The 25,194-nt window shown below is 41.7% G+C and overlaps 1 protein-coding gene across 1 annotated transcript in view; it reads left to right on the top strand.

Annotated features, from left to right (window-relative positions):
- The first annotated feature begins 218 nt into the window (after positions 1-218).
- The window catches only part of LTC4S (leukotriene C4 synthase), a 79,446-nt gene continuing 54,470 nt past the window's right edge, over positions 219-25,194 (top strand). Inside the window, exon 1 of the mRNA XM_089654510.1 lies at positions 219-403. The gene's annotated coding sequence lies outside the window, so the exon portion shown is untranslated. The remainder of the gene's footprint in view (positions 404-25,194) is intronic.

Consider the following 25,194-nt stretch of genomic DNA (forward strand, 5'->3'; position numbering starts at 1 on the left):
GGAAAGCAAGCTCATTAAAATTTTTTCCACAAACTGAAGAAGCATCCACAGGAAAAAAGTGACATAACTATAAGTGACATATCAAATACGACATCAGCAATTAAAATTGCTTATTGTTTATGCATTTGACAGAACTTGGTCTTTCCCCAGTCCATTATATTAGAATCTGGATCTCCCCTGCTCCTGTGCACTTTCCACTCTGTAACTATCGACAGATTTAAATGGGACTAAAGCAGTGTGCCAGATGGGGATGTCCTATAATTCAGCGGACAATGCAAAATGCTTACAAGGGGAGCACGTTTCCTGCAGTAATAGAAAACTCACAGTTCGACAGAGCTCTTATGTAAACTCCCACAGTCACCATATAGCAGAGGAGGTGAGACTGGACAAAAGGAGAGACGTGGTAAGCAAAGATTCTGAAATCATTCTGAAGGGTCATTTCTATTACATTTATGGAGCTGTCATATTATACACTGTGCATAATATACTGACAGGTGTATTAGTATGTAGCGTTATATAGCAATGGGGGATTTATTAATTATGTTGCAGACACAAATAAGTACTTTTGCAGAATAAATTAGGGATGACTTGCTTTTTTTGAAGATGTTGTTTGGTATTTTATAACCATTTGCAGTCTTTGCAATTGTGTTTTAGGAGCTGATTTATTTTTTATAGCTGTAGCTGTTTTTCCACTCTAAATAGAAAGGCCTTTGAAGAGTGAGGTTGATATAACAATGCAACAATCATGTAATACAATTGAGCGTGTTCATTTAGGTTCCTTGAAGATATTCCCTGTGGTGGAGGTATGTCCTGTGTGTTCAGTTATACCTCCGAAGATTGACTGGCAAAGGTAGTGGCTGGATTTGGTTTTGATCATTTTTGCCAAAAGGTACCTTAAAGCGGAACTTCAGCCAAAAATAAAAGTTACTCTCATAATCTTCCTCCTCCCAGCCTGCTACATAATCATGTTATTTTATTTCAGGGCGCAAGTAGCTTTATTATTATTATAATTATTATACAGGATTTATACAGCGCCAACAGTTTGCGCAGCGCTTTACAATATAAGGGAGACAGTAGAATTACAATTCATTTCAGTACAGAAGGAATAGGAGGGCCCTGCTCGTGGAGCTTACAATCTAAAGGAAGGGGGAAGTGGTGCAAAAGGTGATAGCTGTTCTGATGGAGGTGGCTCAAGTACAGTTCTTAGGTGGAGGTGGGGTAGGCTTCCCTAGAATAAGTGAGTTTTTAATGATCGCCTAAAGGCAGACAGGGTGGAGGCTGACCAGACATACTGTGGTAGGGAGTTCCAGACGATGGGAGAGGCTCTGGAGAAGTCCTGGAGGCAAGCGTGGGAGGTGACGAGGGAGTTAGAGAGCAAGATGTCTTGGGAGGAGCAGAGCAGACGATTTAGACGATATCTGTGGATGAGGTGGATGATGTAGCTAGGGGCAGTGTTGTGGATGGCTTTGTATGCTGTGGTTAGTATTTTTGAATTTTATACGTTGGGTTAGTGGAAGCCAGTGAAGGGATTGGCAGAGAGAGGCAGCAGTCACTGATCGGTTGGTAAGGTGTATGTATCTAGCAGCAGTATTCATATTAGACTGAAGAGGGGATAGCCTGTGTAATGGTAGACCAGTGAGGAGGGAGTTGCAGTGATCAAGGCGGGATAAAATCAAGGTGTGGATAAGTTGCTTTGTGGTGTCATTGGTCAGAAAGGGGCAGATTTTGGAAATGTTCTTGAGATTGAGGCGGCAGGATTTAGCCAGTGATTGGATGTGGGAACCAAAGGAAAGGTCAGACTCTAGGATTACGCCTAGCACCCTGGCATGAGGGGAAGGACCAATGGTTGTGCTGTTGATCTTAATGATAAAGTCATCAGTGGGGGATCGGGGAGGAGGAAATATTACAAGCTCAGTTTTGGAAAGATTGAGTTTAAGGTAGTGGTGTGACATCCATGCTGATATGTCGCTTAGTAGATTTGTGATACGTGAGGAGATTAAGGGGGTGAGATGGGGAGTGGAGAGATAGATCTTGGTGTCATCAGCATAGAGGTGGTATTGGAAGACATGGGAGGATATCAATTGGCCCAGGGCCAATGTCTCCGGAAGTTAGTAGTGATAGGAGGGTGAGGGAGGTGAGGTGGGAGCAGGATTTATATGAGGGCAAATGTCGCAGTGATTTTGGAGCAGTGACATTATGTGTGCAAAGAGAGAGCAGGAGATTATAAGTGCAATGATATTGAGAGGGCAGATATGTACAGGTTGTGAGGTGGGGACGAGGGGTAAAGAAGAGAGAGTTTGAGAGGGCCTTATAGCAAAAAAGAAAGTTAGTAAGAGCATGTTGGAGAGTGAGGAGAAATAACAAAGGAAGGCTGAGGGAAAGATGATAGAGGTAAGAGCACTTGCAGACTACATGGGGTGGAGCACTAATGTTTGTACTTGCCTTAATTAAAGTGCCGTGTTCAAAGTGCCATGCACTTTGTGCAAGGAATGGCAAGCCTGTCCCCTCTCTAGCTGTCCCAAGAACTGTACGGAACTTATACTTTGATGGACTGGGGGAGGATAGGCAATTGTTCAATTAAGAGCTATTAAATGACACATGGTGGAGGTTTTCTGCCCTTAACAAATTGCAAGCAGGATAGACACAAGATAAGTCAAGGTGTTTGATCTCAGCTAAGGCACTATGAGGCTAAATTAACTTAATATAGACAAGTATAGACAGCAGTTACAAAAAAATCCAACAAAGCAGATAATTTCAGTCATGCAAAATAGCTTAGTGATTGAGAGAGCAGTGGAATCAGTGGTTACCGAGGGCAACAGCAGGCAGATGTCAATTGCAGGCAGGCAGAGTAGGAGGCTTGAGAGAGTAGTGGAATAAGTGGTTAACTGGAAGAGCAGAGGAGAAATTATGAGAGGCTTTATTTTGATGTAGCCACTTCCACTTCCTTGCCTAGGCAGGGGATAATGTCACATATCTTTGGAGGCTAGAGGATCACTGTCTTGCGCAAGTGCAGTAGGTGGCCAGCCATTGTGCAGAGCAGACCCTGATCCTCCTTTTCTGGGGCCCTTTTGATGGTGATCCTGGCTCCTTCCCCCTTCTGAGCACTCCCATAGCAAGTAGCTTGCTATGGGGACACTTGTGCAGTCTCAATCCTGAGCCGGGCTCTGTGTGACCGTTAACACACACAGCACGGCTCAACCCCACCCCCTATTCTCATCTCACAGGCTTTGATTGACAGCAGCAGGAGCCAATGGTTCCTGCTGCTGCCTCTATGTCCAGTGAGGAGAAAGAGAGAGAGAGCCGCTGTAGTCAGGCACAGTGCTGGATCAAGGTTGGGCTCAGGTAAGTATTTAAGGGGGGCTGGGGGGGGAACTGCACACAGAAGGTATTTTACCTTAATGCAGAGAATGGCAGTTGTGGGCAGGGCCAAGTGGTTAGTACCCCAGTGGGAGGAATGGTACAAAATGCAATGGTGGGTTGTAAATTTATTATCTGGTTAAGTGGAAAGTAACAACAGGAGCAAAATTTGCAAACCCCAGCCCTGTTTATGATATCAACACCAACTACTTGCTTAAGAGTTCCAGATAGTATAGAAACAGCAATACCAGGCTAATTATGCTATCCCTATCCAGCCTGGATCCTGTCCCTACACTATCCACTATGCAACTACGTGCCAGGCGCAGTACGGCATTGCTATGTATAAGCATTGTCCACACCAAAGATTGGTGCAGAGGTCATCCATGTGTTGCAGTGTCTAATTGGATCACTGCTCTCCTGGTGTCACCTACGGAAGCTGCAGAGAAACAATTCAACTTTCCTCCTCTATCTCCACTGTACAGCAGTTCACAACACGGCGCCACCTACAGAAGGGAAGGAAAAATGCACCTGCCTACAGGCTCCCAAAGCAAAACGGTGGTATGGAAGATATGGCAAGCCATGAAAAGCGTTAGCAGACAGTGCTGAACTTTATGGGCTGGTATGTGCTTCTTAACAGTCAGCAGCCACAGTACTTGTATCTACTGACTTTTCATGCCTGGATGAAGTTACTTTTTAAGAAGTGGAAAGGATCATGCTAAGATGGGGGGTTATGCCTTATACTGGTCTCTTTATGATAAGATTGTCTTCAATGTTCCTTTTTTGCACTGTGTTAGGATGGCCAACGAGAAAAGTACCTCCTGCTTTGCTTTATTCACCCCAACTTCATCAGCCTACCTTTCCCATGTACCTTAATTGCTCCATTCAGTGCTGGGAGCCAAAGGAAATACCTGTTCCATCATGGTATGGATTAGCATGTGACTCACCCATGTAACATCACTAGGCCAAAGATATTGCACAAAGTGGTCCCTTTCCTCCTCTTTGAAAGTCCCCCACAGGTGCTTTCCTCTTCTCCTTCCTCCAGGTACCTTCTCAGCAAGCCAGGTGCTAAGGGAGCACTCATGTGTGCATGCTCCCAAGACAGGTTGTGTGCATCCATACACATAAGCCATGTCCATGCTCCCTCCTCACAGGAGTTTGGCTGACAGCAGCAAAAGCCTATGGCTCTCGCTGCTTTCAGTTTCTCCTGTGAGACCAGGAAGTGAGAGGAGTGGTGCTGCAGCTGGACAGCGTTGAAGTGGTAAGAGAAGTCAGGTGTTTAGGGAGGAGGGTGGGTAGGATAGGTAGTGGGGATAACCACAATATGCCATACCAGCACCATGATCACCACCATTCACCATATCAGATCCCTGATCATCTGCATATGCCATATCAGCACCCTGATCACCTTCATACACCACACCAGCGCCCTGGTCACCTCCATTCACCATACCAGCATCCTGATCACCATCACATCATACCAGTGTCCTGATCATCGCCATACACCATACCAGCGTCCTGATCACTGGCATAGGCCATACCAATGTCCTGACCACTTCCATACCCCATACCACCATCCTTATCACCGCCATACTCCATATCAGATTCCTGTTCACCGCCATAACCCATTCCAGCATCCTTATCACTGCCATATGCCATAATAGTACCCTGATCACGTCATAAACCATACCAGCATCCTGATCACCACCATACCTCATACCAATGTCCTGATCACCACCATACCCCATACCAGCGTGCTGATCATCGCCATTATCCATATCAGCATTCTGATCACCACCATGCCCCATACCAGCATCCTGAACACCACCATACCCCATACCAGCATCCTGGTCACCACCATATCCCATACCAGCATCCTGAACACCACCATACACTATACCAGTATCCTGATCACTACTATATCCCATACCAACGTCCTAAAGAGCCGCTTGGATAACTTTTATGGGCAGCAGGAAGGGCCCTCCTTCCACCGTCACCTTTACTGGGCTATTCTGAGGGATCAGGGAGCCCAGTAAGGAACAATATCTGGCTCCGGGCACACAGTGAGAGGATTTGATGTTGTTGCTTCCACTGTGTGATGTCAGAAATCAGAAGCGGCAAGGATTTAGTCAGTTCCGGTTTTGGTTCTTTGTTTACTTGGCCGTTACTGGCCAAGAAAGTGGCTGATCAGGCTGATCTGTGTCTGATCGGCTGCCTTGGAGGCCAGAGTAGAGGTTTGGGGTCTAATAGACACCAGATCACTCCATAAAGAGGACCTTTATTATAAATAATAAAATGAAAAAAATGTTTGAAGTGCCTCCGTCTGATTGTGCTCGGGCACAAATGCGATCGCATGTACTGGTCTCACACGTATATGCAAATAGCAATCGCACCACATATGTGAGGCATCGCCGCTAACATCAGAGTGAAAGTAATAATTCTGGATCCAGGCCTCCTGTGTAAACCTAAACTGGTAACATGTAAAGGCTTTTAAAATGTTGCCTACGGGGATTTTTTGGTACTGTAGTTTGGCACCATTCCACGGGCAGACACAATTTTAAAACATGATATATTTGGTATCTATTTACTTGGTGTAACATCATCTTTTATATTTTACGAAAAAATAGCTATTATATTGTGTTTTTGTGCAATAAAATTCATTCAAGTGTATTTTGTTTCCAAAAATTTGTGTTTGATAACCCACTGTACAAATACCATCTGGCATAAAAATATACAACACCCACCATTTTATTCTCTAGGGCCTCTGCTTAAAAAAATTTAATGTTTGGGGGTTCTAAATAGTTTTCTAGCAAAATATTATGTTTTATACATGTAGGAGAGGAATGTAAGAAGTGGCCCAGACTGGAAGTGGTTAAGGTGCTTCTTGGATGTCGGGCTCCTCTGTTTGGCTAGGCTGTGAAAAATTCTCACACATATGAAATCTTCTTATTCAGGAGGAGTAGCATAATGTGTTTTGGGGTATAATTCTAAGTATGCCCATGCTATGTGTAAGAAGTACACTTATGGTAAAAAAATGAAGTCTTCAAAAGACTCCCCATGACTCTTAAATACCTTGGGGTGTTTACTCTCCAAAATGGGATCATTTTTGTGGATGTTTCTTCTGTTCTGGTGCTCCAGGGCCTCCAAAAATGTGACAGGTAATCAAGAAATTAGATGCATAATTTATGCCCCTGGAATGCCTAAAGATTTTTACTTAATTACTTCATTTTCCAAAAAACTGTGACAAAAAATGCACGTAAAAAAAACTTACCATGCCTCTTACTAAATACCTTGGACTGTCCACTTTCCAAAAAGGGGTCATTTTGGGGGTGTTTGTACTGTCCTGGCATTTTAGGGTCTCAAAAAATTAGATAGGCAGTCAGTACATTAGGACTTATAAATTTTCAAATATATGTATCATAATTTGTAAACTATAACCGCCTGGAGCTTAGTGACGTCACTTCCGGTACGGAGCCGTTGACAAGAGGTCCGGGTAGATACATTCCGCTTGTTAACTTTTATATTTGAGAGTGTGAACATGGCACATTTTATGTATTTTTTAAATAAACATTATCACACGATTGGAGGCTTTCTTCTTTTCCTCATGGGGATGTTGAGAGGAGGAGAAGGAGTAAAGGCACCACTGATTACACAGCAGGAGATGCACTGCCATCTTGAGTCCCTATTAGGGAATTTACCAAGCACATTAGACCTGTATATTTTGGTATATAAGTCCTGGTTCTTTGGTGAACGGCCATCCTTATGTGTGGCGGTGGGACACGTTGGTGACATATAAAGTTATTAAGATCACGGGAGTTAATCCATACTGAAGTTAACTGGAGCACGGTCACAATATATTTGGGTTATGGACTTTGATTTGCTATTGGGATTCTATTTATTCACATGATTTTTATATGTACTGAGTTTTTCATGTATTGAGTGTTATATTTTGCATTTATGTATTAAGGTTATTATTATGGAGTAGCGCAACACTTTTATTATTCATTTTTAAGTATTTGGGTGTGGGAGCTCTTGGCAATTTATTATGATTTTTAGTACGTGGGTGGCGCACTTAGCTATTCAGTTAATTATTTGATCCACAGTACTTTTTTTTCTGCCTCTAGATGTTCTAAATCTGATGGTGAGCATAGTTACATATAAATTAAAATAAACAGTGTAGCGCTAGTAACATTAAAAAATATATATATGAATATTAAGTGAATCAGTGATTACAATACACAAACTAAATACACATCCCCTAAAAATATATATCCAGGATAATGAACAAAAGAATAAATAATAGTGTCATGCGTGAATTCCCTCGTGGGGAATATCCAGTGCATAAAGTGACAAATACAATCTTAATTCAATAATGTGACAAAAAACAAACTGGTGCTCAAAATTGGTGAACAAATAATCAATTGCAAAGTCCAAAAAAATGTAATAATAATAATGCGATGCTTTATGGTGGTCCTCCCACTTCACTCTTCATGCAAAAGTAATGTGCAGTGTGCGTGATTCACACGTGCCAATCCTTTAACAGCCAGAATGCCCCCTCACCTCCTTACTTAGACCCCACAGGGCCAGCACGCTTTGAGGATCAAGCGATCCTATCAGAATGGGTTCCTCTCAGGATTTCCCCTCTCGTCTCCAGCCTCCACCAGACTAGCAGCCAGCTCCTCCCAGGGTCATAATGAGACACAAGCAGAGACCCTCCATAGTGCAACCAGTTTTATTAGATCAATTGACAGATAAAAAGAATTCCACTCACATTAGCCACGACTTTTTCCAGCTTCCTACCACATGCTATGGGTGTACTGCATGGGTATTCACAACAGGGTGATCCAATATGGCCCCCACGCTGGAAATGACATCACCGCGTTAACGGAAGTTCCTCCCCACGTACCGACGCGTTGCGTCACGTTCAGCACGTGACTTCATCAGGGTCACCCTGATGAAGTCACGTGCAGAACGTGATGCAACGCGGTAGTAAAGTCTCTTAAAAAAAAGGTATGTCATAATGTGCTAGTATGCATTGCATACTAGCACATTACGAAATACTTACTTTAAAACAAACCCCCCCAGCATCACTCCTGAGTTTGTGGGTTCATATACTTCACTTTTGAAAAAAAACCTCTGTATATAAATGTGCAACAATAACAAACACAACTCTATCCTGTATATTGTGCAAAATATATCACACAAGTGCAAAATTATTACTAAACGTTCATAGATGTGAAAGGTGGCAGATCTCATGCAACCCCTTCACCACTACTTCCACTTCAATCACCATAAAAGTGACTTGTGCAATTAACCAAAGTTGTCTAATTCGAAAGGTTCAACCAAATATTGGTGCTGATCAACCACCACCTTGTAGCAGCTACTTCGATGAACCTCCACCGCACCAGTGAGCAAACAGGTTGCTTAGTAGATGGTTTGGACCTGCCAGCAAGGCCCAAACACGCTTGATGTTATCCCTCTGGCAACACCAATCCACTGACACTGGCCTCCAGTGAAGGTACAATAAACTACTCCACAGAAATGTAGACGTCCGAAACAATCACTCCGGTATCAGCCGAGGTGTCCACACAGAAAGTCACAATCACATTAGCACATGAAAGAAAAGATCTCCATAGTGCATAGGTCCTTAAAATTTGATTAACCACTTGCCTGCCACCCTATAGCAGAAATACTGCTACAGGGCGGCAGGGCTGCGCAAGATCACGTATATATAGATGATTTTGCATTTCTGGGTAGGGTACCCCGCCGCCATTGGTGGGTCACGGCCAGTGATTCCCTGCCAGCACCCGGCAATCGCCGAGTATCACTGACAGGGGAGAGGTCTGAACGTAAACAATACAGATCTCTCCCCTGACAGCTCCTGCACACTGCTTTGTATTGCTCCGCATAGCAGAGCAATACAAAGCAATGTGCTGACACAGTAAAACACGCACACAAAGCACACACAGTAAAATAGCACACAGATAACCCTGTGATCGCCCCAGATGTTAAACCCTTCCTGCCCAGTGTCATCAGTACAGTGTCAGAGCTTTTTATTAGCACTGATAACTGTATTAGTGTCATTAGGATGTCAGTGGAAGTTAGTCAGTTCCAGGGGCGGACTGACCTTTTGTAAACTCGGGCACTGCCCGAGGGCCCGGGGTCAGTAGGGGGCCCCATGAGATGCCCCTGGTACCTTTTTCATAGGCTTATTTGAGTTTGGGCAAGGACACAGGGTCCCATGATCCCCTATTGCCCGGGGGACCCATGAGTTGTCTGTCTGCCCCTGGTCAGTTCCCCCCAGTGTCAGAATGCCTGCCGCAGTCCCTCAGTCCCGCTATAAGTCGCTGATTGCCACCATTACTAGTATAAAAAAAAAATTCCAGTATACTGTATATACACCTCTATTTGTAGAAGCTATAAGTTTCACGCAAACTAATTAATTTACATGTATTGATTTTTTTAAGCAAAGGCATGTAGCAGAATATATTTTGGTTTAAATGTATCACGAAATTTGACTTTTAAAATTTTTTTACTGGACATGTTTAATACCAAAAAGTAAAACATATTGTTTTTTTCTCAAAATTGGCAGTCTTTTTTTTTTTTAGCTCAAAAAATAAAAAACACAGAGGCGATCAAATAACACCAAAAGAATGCTCTATATGTGGGAAAAAAAGGACATAAATTTCATTTGAATACAGTGTTGAATGAGCGTGCAATTGTCAGCTAAAGTAATGCAACACCGTATTGCAAAAATGGCCTGGTCAGGAAGGGGGTAAATCCTCTAGAGGGCAAGTGGTTAAAGTGACACTGAACTGGATTAACCACTTGAGCTCCAGAGGATTTACCCCCCTTAATGACCAGGCCTCTTTTTGCTACTCAGCGCTGCACTAATTCAACTGATAATTGCGCGGTCATGCAATGCTGCACCCAAACAAAATTTACGTCTTTTTTTCACACAAATAGAGCTTTCTTTTGGTGGTATTTGATCATCTGTGTGCTTTTTATTTTTCACGCTATAAAAAAAGGCCAAAAATTTTGAAGAAAAACAATATTTTTTACTTTCAGCTATAAAAAATATATAGTAAACTCAAAGTTGGTTATAAATTTAGGCCAAAATGTATTCTGCTACATGTTTTTGGTAAAAAAAATCCCAATAAGTGTATATTGATTGCTTTGTGTGGAAGTTATAGCGTCTACAAACTATGGTATAAATACTGCAATTTACGCCATTTTTCTGCTATACAGCGCTGCGCTAGTTTAACGGACAATTGCGCGGTCATGCAATACGGTACATAAATGAAATTTACATCCTTTTTTTTCCCACAAATTGAGCTTTCTTTCGGTGGTATTTGATCGCCTGTGCGGTTTTTATTTTTTGCGCTATAAAAAAAAAGGCTGACAATTTTGAGGAAAAAAAAACTATTTTGGACTTTTTGCTGTAAAACATGTCCAGTAAAAAAAAATGCAAAAATCAAATTTAGTCATAAATTTCTGCCAAAATGCATTCTGCGACATGTCTTTGCTAAAAAAAAAAGCCAATACGTGTAAATTAATTGGTTTACGTGAAAGTTATAGCGTTTAGAAATGGCGGGAAAGATACTGGGATTTTTAGGGTTTTTTTTATACTAATAATGGCGGCGATCAGCGAATTATGGCAGCGATCAGGGACTTATGGCAGCGACCAGCAACTTATGGCGGGACTGCCGCGGACATTCTGACATTGGGGGGTACTGACTTGGGGTCACTGACATCCCCAAAAACACTAATACAGTGATCAGTGCAAAAAAAAAATCACTGACACTGTACTAATGGCAATGGGGAGGAAGGGGTTAACTTTATTTTGCAGGGAAGAGTTATAGGAGTGAGGGGAGTGTTTTATTAGGGGGCGGGGGTGTGTACTGCATGGGACAAGGCTGATCGAGAAAGAGAAACTGTTCTTTCTCGATCAGCTCATCCTCAAGCTGACAGGGAAGTGACAGACAGCACAGCTACTTCAGCTGTGCTGTCTGTCACTGTTTGCCGCCGATCGCCAGGACATAGCCGCTAAGGAGCAGCTGTGACCCGGCGACTGACATCTGCGGCGGTGATCCGCGGGACAGATAGGGCGGCGGCGCACCTCACGCGCGGCCCCTATTTGTTTACAAAACACACGTTTTAAAACGTGGTTTTGCCTGCGAGTGCCGCCCTGCCGCCGTATATGTACAGTGGCTGGGCAGCATGTAGTTAAAACAATATATTCTATTCTAGCACTGTATGTATTCTTAACTCAAAAAAAAAATCTTTTGCTATCATCCTTTCTCCAAAAGGAGAGCTTTGGGAGCTCACATAGGATGTTACAAATAAGAAAAATACATTAAGCCATGATTTTCTGAAAAACAGATTACACGGCCAGTACGTAGTGGATACATACAGATTATTTTTTAAAAATAAGGATATCGTTTAGTGTCACTAACGATAATGTAATAATTACTGAGCCTCATTAATTTTTGTCTAATATATATTCCCGGAGTTCAACTTTATATTTAAATGGGACTTTGCAAAATTACAGCTTGGGTGTAAATTGCATTTCCTAAAGTTCCTTAACGAATATAAATTATCTGAAAACTGTCCAGCCATGAATCCTTATCTTGCCGGAGCAAACACTAAAAACTGGTTGAGTAACTTGTAAGGTGACCATGGCTGGGTCAGTAGTCTGAATGAATAAGCACGCAATTTCCTCTGCTGAAAACATTTTGGAATGCTTGAATACAATAATTTGATTTTGCTATAATGAATTTCCTTCCTGAAGATAAAGTGAAACTACATGAAAAATAAAAAATGACATACTGACACTGTCTGCCATTAGCATTAACACAACAGTTAACTTTGTTTTTCTATGCCCCCACAGAACATAGTTGTATTAATTGGAGATCCAGCCAGTAAGTGTGTTTTTTAAAAACTTCCTTTAAAAGACCAAACTGTCCAGCAAATGTAGTGGCTAGAGGATGAAAGTGTTACTAAACCCAGGTCCCTGCATTCACTATATCTGGTCTCCCTCAGTACACAGAACATGGAACTGCAATTATTTTAGTAAAAATAAACTACTAAATACCTTTTCTCACCAGCAGTTAGAGCAGCCTTGTGACTTCTATCAGTGTTCAGCAGAGCACTGCTTACAGCTTATTGGAGTTTTCATTTTGCTCTAGGAGGATGCAGAACCCCTGCCCTCTGTCTGGACAGTGCTGTTTGGCCCTGTGCTGATCACATGCGCTCTCCCAAGAAAAAAAAAAGCCTCTCTAGAAATACACCCCAAATTGAGCATGTGTAGAGTGAATGCACACGATAAGTCTTATCAGGAGGTAAGAGGGGGACACTGGAAGAACGGGAGGATCAGAGAAGCCAGGATCAAACAGCCTTTTTACAAAATGCAGAGGATTAACCCCTTAGGTTCCACAGTGATTACAACAAGCCTGCTTTACTGCATATATAGCCTGATTTTACTGTTGTGGGTTTAGTAACACTTTAAAACAAACCATTTAACACTGACAGGAGTAATTGCAATGGTTAGCTTTTATTAATTTAGTTAAAACCTTTTTTCCCAAAAGGAAAAGAAAACTGTTTCTGTAATGGCTCAAAAATTATTAGATGAAGTTAGGAGGATCTCCCATCTCTAGAAAAATGTTAAACACTGTAGCTGCTGACTTTTAGGACACTTACCTTTCCAGGGATCCAGTGATGTCCTCGCTCAGGTCAGTTCTTCAAAGGTCTTTAGGTCCCTGGCACTGGCATATTTACTAAGTGAATCCATCTGTGACTCCTTGCAGCTTCATAGCTGGCCTCCCACTGCGCATGCGCAAGTTGCACTGCGGTTTGCAAATGGTCATGCAGCCTCTGGGGAACTGTGCTGTGGTTGCAGGCATGGGGAGATGGAAAACTTCCAATGGAATCGCCTAGGAAGTGAAAGCGGGCACCTAGCAAAAACTAAGTATCCGCTCCCCCCAAAAAAATAAACCTAATGTTGGGGGGGTCAAGCATTCTTAAAAGCAGAACTTCCCATTTATGGTGACGTTCCGCTATGGGATTTAATTTGTTTGTTAATGTGTCCACTGTTTTTTGTTCTTTTGTTTTAAAAAAGGAAACCTAGTGCAGCCACTACATCCAATCTGCAGAATATTACACACAGCCCGATTTACAAACATCCAACTTACATACGACTCATACTCAAGAATGGAGGTCCCAGAAACTGCCGGGTGGCCATCTTGCTGCTCACTGCATGCTGCCACCTACTCTCTGTGTGGACCTGTCAGCAATCCCACATCACTGTATGGCCAGTTATCCCTTCCCTATGCTATCCAAAATTAAAAACTAAAAATAATTGTTTGGCTGTACCTGCTCCAACTTACATACAAATTCTCCTTAAGAACAAACCTACTGTTCATAAATCGGAGACTGCTTGTATTTGTTTTTGGATTTAAATACACTAAGCAACACTTATAAAGGGTCATACATGAACTCCCAAAAATCCATTGAGAACAGACCTATTAATGTAGCCGAGCCAAACAACAATCTGGTATTCAGCAAAAGGAAGGTCTTCACATCTGCTGTGGTTAAAGAACACCAAAAATGCAATAGTGTGTAAAATGAGAAAGCTTTAAATCGGTAGCAAACCGCATCCTTTATTAAAAATCCCCTACAAGGTAAAGACATAATGTGCTAGTATGCATTGCATACTACCACATTATGTAAAACTTACCTAAAATCAAGCCCTCCAGCGGCGCACTGTCACCACTGTAGAGGTTTCTATCTTCACCTGGTCTTGCTTCCGAGTTCGCGAGCTTCGTCCATCTGACTACCTGGGCTGAGATGATGTCACTCCCATGCATACGCACTGGAGTCTCGGGACACGGCACAGTTCTCTGAATGAACGACACGGGTATGCCGTTCCTTCAGAGCGCATGCGCCGGCTGCAAAAAAACTTGAATATCTTAAATATTCATTTTACCTACAGGTAAGCTTTATTACTCATAGCTGACAGGTCTGCAGGAGACCTGCATGGCATAAGCTAAAAAGTTGCATAGTTAGTCTGGCTGAAAAAAAACAAAAGTCCATCCAGTTCAACCATTAAAAAAAAAAGTTATAATAAAGCTTACCTGTAGGTAAAAATATACAGAGTGGGTTTACTACCACTTTAATAAAGTTAAAATCAATAGTTACACTCACCTGTCTGGAAAGTAGTAAGCACTTGTAGCTGGCCTCTAGATGGTAATAATTACCAGAAAAATAAACAGGCAGCATTTAACAAGATGGCTTAGTGGTTAGCACTTCTGTTGGGCTGTACTATGCTCATGGGTTTGAATCCCAACCATGAAGACTACCTTGAATACAGCACCCACCACCCAGAGATAAGTATTGTGCCTACTGAGATTTATATTAGTGCAGACTTCGATAGTGTCTTTGGGGTTTATTTACTAAAGCTGGAGAGTGCAAAATCAGGCTGACTTCTGCATAGAAACCAATCAGCTTCCAGGTTTTATTGGCAAAGCTTAAAGGATAAGTTCACCTTTGGGAACATGTTACAGCTCAGTGTTTGCTGGAGACACACTGCTCTGTGTGCACCCATTTTTGGATGGAACATGTAACATGTTCCCATAGCTGCAACCTCTCCCGGTGCCCCCCTCCCTCTAATAGATAATACAGGGAGAAGCTTCCCCATACTATCTGTCAGATTTCAAAACAGTGCAGTGGTGTGGGGCTCGGACTTCCGTGAATAAATGAACTGCAAGTCCCGGCAGCCTTAGCGTCTGTGGGCTTGTAGTTTTCCATGAACTACCACGGTGCTGTGGAGCTCCATGGTAGTTCATTGAAGCTTCCTGTCAGAAAATCTGCTTGTTTGTACATCCCATACAACAAGCAGATATTTTGACAGGTCTGCAGGAGACCTGCATGGCATCAGCAACATAGTTACATAGTTAGTCTGGCTGAAAAAAGACAAAAGTCCATCCAGTTCAACCATTTAAAAAAAAAGTTATAATCTTATACCCACAGTTGATCCAGAGAAAGGCAAAAAAAGCCCAGCAAAGCATGATCCAATTTGCTTCTGCAGGGGAAAAAAATCCTTTCTGATCCCCCAAGAGGCAAGCGTATATTCCCTGGACCAACTTTACCAATAAATGTTAGTATCCAGTTATATTCTGTGTATCTAAGAAACAATCCAGGCCTTTTTTAAAGCAATCCACTGAGCTGGCCAGAACCAACTCTTGAGGGAGTCTATTCCACATTTTCCCAGTTCTCACTGTGAAGAAACCTTTCCCTGTTTGGAGATGAAACTTCTTTTCCTCCAGATGTAAAGAGTGCCCCCTTGTCCTCTGTGATGACCTCAGGGTGAATAGCTCTACACCGAGTCCTTTGGACAAAAATAATAAATGCACATTTTTTTACCTGCAAAAAATGTGCATTTATTATTTTTGTCCAAAAGGTGAACTTTCATTGAAGAAGTTGAGGTTAGATTTGTATCTATGAAAGTGAGCCTAATTTTGCACTCTCCAGCTTTAGTAAATAAACCCCGAAGAGTCACACTCTTGGGGGTAAGAAACACACTTACTGGCTGGATCTCCAATTAATACAACTATGTTCTGTGGGGGCAGAGAAAAACAAAGTTAACTGTTGTGTTAATGCTAATGGCAGACAGTATCAGTATGTAATTTTTTATTTTTCATGTAGTTTCACTTTATCTTCAGGAAGGAAATTCATTATAGCAAAATCAAATTATTGTATTCAAGCATTCCAAAATGTTTTCAGCAGAGGAAATTGCGTGCTTATTCATTCAGACTACTGACCCAGCCATGGTCACCTTACAAGTTACTCAACCAGTTTTTAGTGTTTGCTCCGGCAAGATAAGAAGGATTCATGGCTGGACAGTTTTCAGATAATTTATATCCGTTAAGGAACTATAGGAAATACAATTTACACCCAAGCTGTAATTTTGCAAAGTCCCATTTAAAAAGTTCCATTTTACTGGGTCGGGTTAATTACGCAACTAACCCTCTACTGCCACCACCACTTTTGTTGGAGACTGGGAAACTCCCATTATCAAATATACACTATAATGATTGAAAAGTCTCCTGTCCAATATGGTCACCGCAGGCCGATTGGGCAGAGGATTAAACAAACACAGTAGCGTCTCTTCAAAGGCAGGAATTTGTGAATTGCAAGTAAGCGCTTAGAAACAGTTTAACACTTTCAGAAAGAAAGATTTATTACTAAAAGAGTCAAACAGGTGCAATAAAATATTTACAAAGAAAATGTAACTATATATATATATGCATATAAAGGTACAGCAAAGAGATACTAGGAAGGAAATTAAAGAGTTAAGTTACTTGCCAATATGCCTTGGTTTGTAAGCAGATCCAAGTGCAGAGCAGGAAGGGTCTTTGATCTCCTCTGTTACGATGTTAAACTCTGGAGATGTGTGCCTTGAACTTACCTTTCAGGCTTGCAGCCTGTCCTTTTTAAAAATCCCTCTGGAGGGGGAAAAGGGGGGGCTCTGACTCTGCCCAATACAATATTTTGGGCCGGAGGTCAGTGGACTCTCAATTAAAACTAACAGCTTCATACTCCATGATATGAAACATACAGTTGCAATAAAAAGTATGTGAACCCCCTGGGATTACGTGGAGTTTTGCATGAATTGGGCATAAAATGTGCTCTGAACATCATCTAAGTCACAACAATAGGAGAACACAGTCTGCTGAACATAATACTACACAAACATTAGATGTTGCCATGGTTTAATTGCACATAACATGTAAACATTCAGAGTTCAGGGAGGAAAAAGTATGTGAACCTTTGGACTTAATAACTGGTTGACTCTCCTTTGGCAGCAATAACCTCAACCAAACGTTTCCTGTAGTTGCAGATCAGACCTGCACAACGATCTGGAGTAATTTTGGACCACTCCTCTTCACAAAACTGTTTCAGTGTAGCAAAATTCTTGGGATGTCTGGTGTGAATCGCTCTCTTAAGGTCATGCCACAGCATTTCAATCGGGTTGAGGTCAGGACTCTGACTGGGCCACTCCAGAAGGCGTATTCTGTGCTGTTGCAGTCATTGTTTTGTTGAATTACTTGTATGCTTTGGGTCATTGTCCTGTTGCATCACCCATCCTCTGCGGAGCTTCAGTTGGCGGACAGATGGTCGTACGTTTTCCTGCAAAATGTCTTGATAAACTCTAGAATTCATTTTCCCATCAATGACAACAATCCGGCCAGACCCTGAGGCAGCAAAGCAGCCCCAAATCATGATGCTCCCTCCGCCATGTTTTACAGTGGGAATGAGGTTTTGATGTTGGTGTGCTGTGCCTTTTTTTCTCCACACATAGTGTTGTGTGTTCTTCCCAAACAACTCAATCTTGGTTTCATCTGTCCACAGTATATTTTGCCAGTAGTGCTGTGGAACATCCAGGTGCTCTTTTGCAAACTTCAAACGTGCTGCAATATTCTTTTTGGACAGCAATGGCTTCCTCCGTGGTGTCCTCCCATGTACTCCATTCTTGTTTAATGTTTTCCTTATTGTAGATATGTCAACAAAAATGTTAGCATGTGCCAGAGATTTCTGTAGGTCTTTAGCTGACACTCAGGGATTCTTCTTTACCTCATGCAGCATTCTGCGCTGTGCTCTTGCAGTCATTTTTACAGGACGACCATGCCTAGGGAGAGTAGCAACAGTGCTAAACTTTCTCCATTTGTAGACAGTCTGTCTTACCGTGGACACATGAACATCAAAGCTTTTGGAGATACTTTTGTAACCCTTTCCAGCTTCATGCAAGTCAACAATTCTTGATTGTAGGTCTTCTGAGAGCTCTTTTCTGCGAGGCATGGTTCACATCAGACAGTGCTTCTTGAAACCAGTAAACCCAAAACAGGTGTGTGTTTTTTAAGGGCAGGACAGCTGTCAGCAACACATCCAATATCATCACACTGATTGGAGTCAAGGTTGGCTCACTCCTGCCTTCAATTAGCTCTGGGAGAAGTAATTAAGCTAGGGCCTCACATACATTTTCCTCCCTGCACTGTGAATGTTTACATGTTATGTGCAATTAAACCATGGCAACAGCTAATGTTTGTGTAGTATTATGTTCAGCAGACTGTGTTCTTCTATTGTTGTGACTTAGATGACGTTCAGAGCACACTTTATGCAGAAATCATGCAAAACTCCAAGTAATCCCAAGGGGTTCACATACTTTTTCTTGCAACTGTAGGTGACAGCTGACCTGAGGAATGTTCAATTAACTGCTGGTCAGTTTTATGAGGTTTCAACTTCTTTTTTCGAGGAGAAGGTCTTATCTGTTTTATGATGGATGAGAAAGGTTACACTTTCCGCAGACTGCTGGCACCAAACCAGGGATGCCTTCACCTGTGTTGACCCCCCACCATCTGTCACTCAGGAGATAACGTTTGCCTCTCAGGAAGGGAGGGGGTAGGGAATGAGGGCTGAGGAATACTTCCACTAAAAAGAAAAGGAAAATGGGAACTCCGTGTCCAACTCTGATGGGCTAGTTTGCTACACTGATGAATGATTAATATAAGGACAATCTCTTCTGAACTTTTGATGGACACTTTTTTTCTTACTCTTGTGATACTTGGCACTATTTTATGTGTTTCATGATTTATTTTATGATGATGTATTTTGGCTTGCACAAATCTTATATTCTTTAAAGTATGTTTTAGCTACGGGTAAGCATTTAACTACTTGCCCTCCAGAGGATTTACCCCCCTTCCTGACCAGGCCATTTTTTGAGATACAGTGCTGCATTACTTTAACTGACAATTGCGCGGTCATGCAACGCTGTACATAAATTAAATTTATATCCTTTTTTTCCCACAAATAGAGCTTTATTTCGGTGGTATTTGATCACCTCTGCGTTTTTTATTTTTTGCGCTATGCAAAAAAAAGTCCGACAATTTTGAAAAAAAAAAATATATTTTTAACTTTTTGCTATAAAACATATCCAGTAAAAAAATAAATAAAAAATCAAATTTCGTCATAAATTTAGGCCAAAATGTATTCTGCTATATGTTTTTGCTAAAAAAGATCCAAATACATGTAAATGAATTGGTGTACGTGAAAGTTAGAGCATCTACAAATGGTGGTATATATACCGGAGTTTTTATTTTTTTTTTTATACTAGTTATGGTGGCGATCAGTGACTTATAGTGGGACTGCGGCTGGCATTCTGACACTGGGTGGGAACTGACTAACATGCCACTGACATCTCAATGACACTAATACAGTGATCAGTGCTAATAAAAAGCACTTACACTGTACTAATGACACTGTGCAGAGAAATACAAAGCTGCATGTCCTTGCTGGCAGGACAGAGACCTGTGTTATTTACACATAAGTCTCTCCCCTGTCAGCTTTACACGATGATCGCCGGCAAGGAATCCGGCAGGGGATGAACATCCCTAGGCGCCAATGGTGGTGCCGGGAAATGCAAATCACATATATATATATGCGTGATTTGGAGCAGCCCTGCCACCCTGTAGCAGTAGTATTATACTACAGGGCAGTAGTACTATAGGGCAGCAGGAATGTGGTTTATAAGGAATACCTGTAGGTACATGCACAGTTTAGGAGATATTTATATGCGTGCTGCATTCTGTCTGTTGAGAAAGCTGAGACTCCCACGCACATGCGCAGGAGTGACTTCATTGTGACTCAGCCAGTCAAACAGCCGCAGCTCGTGAACCTGGAAGGAAGACCGGGTGAAGACGGAAGCCTCGAGGAGCCGTGACAATGCTCCGCTGGAGGGCTTTGTTTTCAGGTACAGTAAGTATTTCATAATGTACTAGTATGCACTACATACATGCATTGCATACATTTGTGGTTTACTACAGCTTTATTATAGTTGAGTTATTACAGCATTAACTAAAGCAAAGGAAAGGGAGGAGCAGAGAAAAAATATAGAACACACTTAAAGGCATATGACAGTCATATGAAACACGACACTCCTCGCCGAAATCTATGATTTCTATTATAGCAAACTTTAGTTCAAGTCCAATATAAAATATGAAGATTCTTTCCAGGAACATCTGCAAAACAAGAGGGAAGAGAAGAACAAAGGAAAACAATGCAAACATTTAGCATAATACTTGCAGACGTTGGTCTCGAAAGTCCAGGCCGAATCATGGAAATCCATTTTCAGAGGGGAAGGCAGCAACATGCACTATTCTTTCTTACCTCCCTTTAAATAAAGTTGACCTGTCTTTCTCTTTGGGTAAAATAAGTACTAGTTCCTTTATAGGCCTGAAGTAAAGGTGTGAAGAACCTTTTTTTATTGTGGATATAGCCAAGATGTGTCCCGAAATGCAGTAACAGGTACTGCACGACTGCCGCAGTCAGCAGGGTTGAGACAAGTGGGAACATAGTGCCATTTTTCAGGTGTAGAGAACTTCCTTATGCTTTCCACTCTGTTGCTGATTGTCAGGGATCCCTCTGTGCAGCCGTATATGTCGGCGCCGGATCCCCTCTGGCTGCGGCGGTGAGAGTGCGCATGCGTGGGAGTGTGCGAGCACGCATGCACACTAGCGTACACGTCACCACAAGGCGGGCTATTTAAATCTCCAGTCCAGTTTAGCCTATGCCTTCTGGTCTATAACGTTCTGCACTCCATAACCTGATTCTGTTGCCTGTATTTTATCTGACCCTAAGAAAGAACTCCGCCTGCACTGACCCCGGCTTAGCCCTGACTATCCGCTTGCCTGCTCCCTTGTATTTGATTTGCTCGTTTGATCCTGACCCAGCTTGTCTGACTCTGCTGCACATACTTACCTGTATCTGCACCTGGCCTGTATCCTGATTGCCGCCATACCTAACTGCTGATGCACCCATGTTCCTGCATCCACACCTGGCCTGCATCCGGATCTCCTGGGTCTTTACCTGCCTACCATCAGCTCCAGACCCACCCGCCACTCGTGCCACTCCTGGCTCCGCGCCCTCTGTTCCTACTATCCAGGGCTCCAAGTGGGAGTAGTAAGAGGACGCCTCCTCTCCCCGTCAGGCTCCCCAACAAGGTACGTGACAGTTTTCGAGGAATAATTTTAGATATTTTGGTATCAGATAGAAAATGCCAGTATTTGTCAACACACCTTCTGACCATCTTGTGTTGTTTGTTAAAGGTAGTGATAATTTTAAGGGGTTGTATGGTGGGAGCTATAGATTTGTCTTTTTTGTCAAACAGTAATTGAGTATGAGAATAACTAAATGTTCGATTAAAAGCTTTACGTAAACAAGTCCTAGATTATCCTCTTTTCAATAACTGAGTTTGTAATTCATTGGCAGCCTGCCTGAAATTGTTATCATTTACTACAGTTACAGTATGTCAAAGTCAACGATATTGCGAGTAAAGGATAGATTGAAGTGGTTTGGGATGAAAGCTGTTGACTCGTATTACAGTATTACCTGCAAAGGATTTCCTTAATAGATTACTCGCCAGAGTACCATCTGCTGTAATCTCTACTTCTAAATAAAAAAAAGTGATCCTGTGTTTGTCAAATGACATGGAAAAGGACAAGTTGTATTGATTCCGGTTCATGAACTTAAGGCAGTCCTGTAATTTGTCAAAAGGTCTATCCCATAGTAGGAAGATGTCAGCTACAGTGTCTTGAAAAAGTATTCCCCCCCCTTGAAATTTTCCACAGTTTGTCATGTTACAACCAAAAATGTAAATGTATTTTATTGGGATTTTATGTGATAGACCAACACAAAGTGGCACATAATTATGAAGTGGAAGGAAAATGATAAATGGTTTTCAGAATTGTTTACAAATAAATATCTGAAAATTGTGGTGTGCATTTGTTTTCAGCCCCATTTACTCTGATACCCCTAACTAAAATCTTAGAAGAAAACCTATTAGAGTCTGCAAAAGACAGAGCGCAGCTAACCTGCAGGAAAGCCACAGATGCCCTGGGCTGTGTCAAAGCAGCCTTATAGGGGGCTCAGGACAGTAAGGGCACATTTACATTTACGGTTTGGGCATGTTTTTACTACACACCCTCAACCACTGGTGTAACATCAATGGCGACACCACCCCATGCTCCAGGGGGCCTGTGTGGCACCTGTCACATTCTATTGTACACTTGGACAGGAGGGGTGGCCACGGCAGCATATACAGGAACTGATCCTCTCCATTTTCCTCCTACAACCGCTGAAAGCCAACTTCTCCTCTCCATCCTGCCAGAATTCAGCAGCTGCAGGAGGAAAATGTTCAATATGCTATTCAAAATAATAGAAATTAAATTCTGAACCATATCATTTCATCATTAGCAAAGCACTTAAGTGGCTCTCCCTCTTCAAAAGATTGAGCACCGCTGCAATAGAGACAATTCACACATATTACAAACATTGCAAGTATCTATTTTTTTATACATAGACTCCTATAGCTTGCCTCCAACTTTTTACTGCATGGTAACACAACTTAGTGCACTATGTGTGGTTTATTTAGAATAGCACGCCAATGAACAAGTACAGTAGCTAGCCAAACACCCATGGTACAGTGCACCACAATGCTCATGTCATGCATTGTGGTGCCATGCATTAAAAAATTGATGCAGATATATTTTTGTGTCCATTGTTGTGCACTGTCAAAATTACCAATCTGCCTTAATATAACAAACATTAATGCACTGCAGCAGAGCAGAAAACTGCAAAAAGGTCATCAGACATTCAACTCTCAGCCCTGGTCAAATATAACTAGGTTAAAATGAATACCTATTAAAAAATAAAAGTAACAAAACAAGCTTTTGCTGCAATGTTCCTATTAAATCTGGAGATTTCACTTGCAGTACATTTTTCTGACACTATATTTCCTCAGTCTGATGGCCAGCCTACTTCCAGGTTGTCATGGACCTCCCACAGCCAGTGGTCAATGAAATGAGAAGCAGGACAGTGATAAGCTCACCTTTCTGTCTTGCTGTCAGCATGCTTCTTGTCCGCACATAAACTGGTTATAGGTAACTATGGTTGCTGTTACTAAATGCATCATTTAGCACCGTGGAAGGATATTTGGATACCTGTATCTCTGTTTCCTTTAAATTGAAGTCTGGACTTGGTTGTAATGCTTTAGGTCAGTATATTGTACTATTGCCTCACTATACTTTTTTTTTTCTAAGGTGTACTAGTTTTCTGAATGGACAATGTTGGGTGCTCATACATGGTCTTAAAATATCTATATTCATGGTGTTGTTTTGTGTGTGTTTCGACAATGTTGTCAATTTTTAACTTTTGCACTGAGTCATTATCTCTAGTATTATGGGAAGGGTTTTTGTATGTGAAATGATACACTAAAGCAAACACAGTTTGATACGGCTTAGCTCAGATTGCTTGTATTTCTTTCTTTTTTTAGTATATACAGTCATGGCCAAAAATATTAGCACCTTTGCATTTCTGTCAGATAATGCACAACTTCGCCCAGAAAATTGTTGCATTTACAAGCGTTTAAGGATTCTTATGTTTATTTATTTTGTTTGTATTGGTATGACAAAAAGTGGAGAAACAAAAACCAAATCTGACACATTCCACGCCAACCCCCAAAAATTAACTTGGCAAAATTATTCGCACCTTCTCAAAATTGTAAAAAATATTTGCATTCCAAGTTTTGATGCTCCTGTAATTTGTGATTAAACTCAGCTGTAGCAATTAACAGGTGCTGACAATATAGAAATCATGCCAGCCACTAGTTAAAATGGTGAAAAACTGACTCAACCTTTCTGCTGTGTGTCTCTGTGTGCCACATGGAGCATGGAGAAGAGAAAGAGCAGCAAAGAATTGTCTGAGGATTTGTGAAAAAAAGTGTGGAAAAAAATGGACAATCTCACGGTTACAAGTCCATCTCTAGAGATCTTAATGTTCCTGTGTCCACTGTGTGCAACATTGTCCAGAGGTTTACAGCTCCAGGCACTGTAGATAATCTCCCTGAATGTGAACGAAAGAGAAAAACTTGATCAAAGATTACATCGAAGGATTGTTTGGTGGATAAAGAACCTCCATCAACTTCCAGACATTCTAGCTGACCTTCAGGCACAGGGTACAACTATACATCGCCATCTGAATGAATAGGGACACTAAGAAGACCCAGGAGGACCGCACTGCTGAAACAGAAACAAAAAAAAGCCAGATTGGAGTTTCTGAAAATTTACCAGGATGCCAAAATCCTTTTAGGAGAATGTGCTGAGGACAGACGAAACAAAATTACAGCTTTTCGGTAAAGCCATCATTCTACCATTTTCAGAAAAAGCAATGAGGCTGTGACAGAATGCCTGTTACCCCGATTGGGTGATTCTGTCATAGAACCAGTTCCTCGCCACTGGGACACAGGACCAACGTATTATAGACGGGCATTGCACCCAAGACTAGACAACACTAGCTTAGATGCCCAAACTGGAACTACTTTATTGGACAAGAACACAGGTTTTTTTTATGCTTCAGAAACAGGGGCAGTCCTCACCATAAAACAGATATTACACATTGAGATAAACATCCCACACTGATTAGGTAAGAGCTTGATCACATTATCCTAAACAGTATAAATGGTAAACAGTAAAGCCAACAGTGATCTGATTAATAGTAAGCTAATCAACAGCAAGCACCCAAACAATGCTTTGATTAATGAGGGAGCCCACCACAGACAGACTGGCAACAAACCCACTCCTGAATACGCAAAGTATATTACAGATGCTGTCTTTCAGGTGTTTGCTTTCACTTTTATAATCTGTCCATCATAAGACAAAACTCATATAATATTCCAACAGTCTGAAAAGTGGAATTAATTTATCTTCATAGATTTCTTGAGGGAGATTGTTG

The sequence above is a fragment of the Staurois parvus genome, unplaced genomic scaffold, assembly GCF_062004578.1.
Source record: "Staurois parvus isolate SC_StPar_1 unplaced genomic scaffold, SC_StPar_1.0 ptg000770l, whole genome shotgun sequence".
In the NCBI taxonomy this organism is placed as follows: Eukaryota; Metazoa; Chordata; class Amphibia; order Anura; family Ranidae; genus Staurois; species Staurois parvus.